The sequence below is a fragment of the Monodon monoceros genome, unplaced genomic scaffold (assembly GCF_005190385.1).
Source record: "Monodon monoceros isolate NGI ecotype Baffin Bay Population unplaced genomic scaffold, NGI_Narwhal_1 Super_Scaffold_8, whole genome shotgun sequence".
Lineage (NCBI taxonomy): Eukaryota > Metazoa > Chordata > Mammalia > Artiodactyla > Monodontidae > Monodon > Monodon monoceros.
The window spans coordinates 24,243,500-24,247,617 of NW_021703785.1; positions in this window are offsets into that span (position 1 = coordinate 24,243,500).

Sequence of the window (4,118 nt, forward strand, 5' to 3'; positions counted from 1 at the left end):
ATACCAGGATTTCACTTTGTATATGCATAGTTTTATCATAACTAAGTGAAAATATGCATATTGATCAATGCAAAATATGACATTGAGAATATATTATTGATTGCAATGATATATATGTCTAATATTTAATAAAATGTTACATTATCTATAGTCGTCACTATCTCTGTCCTTCCAGGGGTATGTTTCTGTTAAAAGTCATGCATGCGTATGTGTATATGATGATGATAATAACAATTATAAGAGCTAAGACAAGTGCTCATCCAAGAATTTTGCTTTGAATGATTCATTTAACCCCATGATGTTGATAATTATTATTCCCATTTAAAGATGAGACACCTGAGGTACTGAGAGGTTATAAAACATGTCTGTAATGGGTTAAATTATGTCCAAAATTTAAAAATATATGCATATTTAAGACCTAACCCCCAGTACTCCAGAATGTGAATTTATCTGGAAATAGGGTTACTGAAGACCCCATTAATAAAATTAGCTGTAGGAAGACTAAACAGCCAAATCATATTTTGCAGAATTTATAGGGAAAAGTAGATCATTTTTTGTGCAACTACATAAATGTAATTCAAGATTACCTCACAGGGAATAGTTGATATCTAACTTGTTTTTCTATGTCTCTCTGTCTTTCATAATTAACTCCTGAACATAATTGAGAGTGACCAAGTGATTGTAATCAGCCCTACTTACTCTCATTTGGCTCGATGAAATTTAATCAGGCTTCTATCTGCTTCTTAGGTCCCTAACTTTGGATTGCTTCAAGGTTAAACAAGCACTAAGGCACAAAATATCCCACCTTAACAGTTCATTCTGAAATCTGGCCGACCGGAGAGACACATTTCCTGTAGAAAAGCCCTAGTTTTTCTACCTGGTCAGCCCACGTTGCTGCCCTACTCCCCACAATGTTTTTGCTAGTTCTGCTTTCCTCTCCCTAGTAAAGAAAGCCCTTTTTACTTTGATTTAGAGATGCTTGCGGTTCATGAGGTCTGAGTCCTCTCCCTATTGCAATTTTGAATAAAATCTTTGCTTACCTAAGTCCAGATTTATTTTATCTGACAAATGCTTGGATTTTTATGAATATTAAGCTTTCTTACATACAATATCCTGTTTACTTTTAGAGTTTCCAGAGAACGTAGAATAAAACAAAGTTCTCTGTAAATAACAGGTTCAACAATTTTACATATAAATATATATATATATACACACACACACACACGTGTGTGTGTGTGTGTGTGTGTGTGTAGAGACTGTGATAGGGATAAGGCATAGATATATAGAAAAAAGTTTCTTTAACCTACATAGCTAAGAGACGAATCCCTATGTATCTATCTATCTACCTACCTATGTACCTATTTTAAGTTGGAAAGCATCAGTGACTTTACTAAGCTCCATAGCAGTGTAGTGAATAGAATAATATTAGTGAAAGGCGTATTACTTCAAAACAACTTGACATTTTCCAAAGCTCTCAATACTCAGCTTCATTTTAATTCAACATTCTTGTACTTCCTTTGAGTGGATAATGTTGTAAGTCAATGTTATAACAGGAATTTTAAAGATATAAGAAGGTTTTTTTATGCTAGTCATGTATATAACTAATACAGTTTTATAATAAATAGCAATTTCTGGAGGAAATCAAACTCTCTATAAATAAATATACAAGATAAAATGACTCTTATTCATTGAATACAAATTTTCAATATATAAATATACATGCAAATGCATAGTTAGGTGTACAAATTTGAATGACTTATTTTTCTATAAAAATATATATTGATATACTTCTGTTTATGATAATACATTATGACATTTGTAAGTTTTCTTACTTAAATAGCAGATTTATTGAGATATAACTCACATGCCATAAAATTCAACTTTAAAGTTTATGAGTCAGTTATTTTTATTTTATTGATAGAGTTGTACAACCATCCCCACTCTCTAATTTCAGAACATTTCTATAATCCCACAAAGAAATCCTGTATATCTTTGTAGTCACTCCTCATTGCCCTCTGCCTCTAGCCCCTGGCAACAGCTAATCTGCTTTCTGTTATTATGGATTTGCCTATTCTCGACACGTCATATAAATTTCAATTAAATTTCATGTAAATCTTTATTCAATATGTAAGTTTTTTGTAACTGAATTCTTTTCCTTATAATGCTTTCAAAATTTGTCCATTTTGTAGCAGTTATCAGTACTTCATTCCTTTTTATTGCTGAATACTTTTCCATTTATTGATATACACAATTTGATTATCCATTCATATGTTGTTGGGTATTTGGACTGTTTCTGCTGGACACAGGCACACCTCAGGTTCAGTTCCAGACCACCACAATAAAGCAAATATCACAATAAAGTGAGTCACACACATCTTTTTTGGTTTCCTAGTGCATATAGTTATGCTTAAACAATGCTATAGTATTTTAAGTGTACAACAGCATTACGTCTAAAAAATTGTATATAGTGTAATTAAAAATACAAAACAAAACCCAATGACAATTGTAACATTAAAGATCACTGATCACAGATCTCCATAACAAATATATTTACAATGGCTAAGTTTGAAATATTTCAAGAATTACCAAAACGTGACACAGAGACATGAAGTGAGCAAACGCTGTTGGAAAAATGGCACCCACAGATTTGCTTGAGGCAAGGTTGCCACACCTTCAATTTTTTAAAAATGCAGTATTGGGCTTCCCTGGTGGCGCAGTGGTTGAGAGTCCGCCTGCCGATGCAGGGGACGCGGGTTCGTGCCCTGGTCCGGGAAGATCCCACATGCCGCGGAGCGGCTGGGCCCGTGAGCCATGGCCGCTGAGCCTGCGCGTCTGGAGCCTGTGCTCCGCAACGGGAGAGGCCACAACAGTGAGAGGCCCGCGTGTCACGAAAAAAAAAAAAAAATGCAGTATCTGTGAAGTGCAACAAAGCGAGGCTCTAATAGACAAAGTGTCCCTGTGTTATGAATAATGCTGCTATATACTTAGTGTACAAGTTTTTATTTAGACTTAAGTTTTAAATTCTCTCGTTTATATACCTGGCAGTGGAATTTTAGGTCATATTGTAAATTTACGTTCAACATCATAAGAAAGTGCAAGCTGTTTTTAAAGTGGCTGCACCATTTTACAATTTTGCTCCCAATGTACAATGGTTCCAATTTTCCATATCCTTGACAAAACTTGTATTTGTCTTTTCTTTTTAATTTTAACCATCCTAGTGGGAATAGTGTCTTATATGGATTTGATTTTTCATTTTCCTGATAACTAATGATGTTGAGCATCTTTTCCAGTGCTTCTTGGCCACTTGCATATTTCTTCAAATCCTCGACCACTTTAAAAATAGGTGTCCTGTCTTCTGATTTTGAATTGTAAGAATTCTAGATGTATACTGGATATTAGTTCTTTATCAGATGTTTGATACATACCTGATAAATATATCTGATATCATAAATATATCTGATATAATATTATAAGAGATATCAGATCTGATAATATAAATATTTCTGATATTATACAACTGATAAATGACATTTATTTTTCCCATTATACTGGTTGTCTTTATTTTCGTAAAAGTATCATTTGATGCAAAAATATTATTACTTTTGATGACATCAAATTCTTTTCTGCTTGTGCTTTCATTGTTATATGTAAGAATCAATTAACCAATCAATGTCACAAACATTTACTTCTACATTTTCTTCAACGAGTTTTATAGTTTTAGTTCCTACTTTTCGGCATATGACTAAATTTTAATTAATCTCATATATGATATGAAGTTTGGGTCCAAACATATTCTTCTGTATGAGGATACCCAATTATCCCAGCTCTTTCTTATAAAGACTGTGTATTTGTTGATAATCTTTTTTCTTTCAGTACATTGAATATGTCATCTCACTGTATTCTGGCCTCTCTGGTTTCTTAAATGAAATCAGCTGATAATCTCATTTATGACTCCCTGTACATGCTGAGTAATTTCTCTATTGTTGCTTTTGAAAATCTCTCTTTGTCTTTGTCTTTCATGAGTTTGATTATGAATATATTATATTATGAATAATATAGGTGTATCTCTTTATATGTATCATACTTGTTTGTTAAGCTCCTTGGATATATAAATTAAT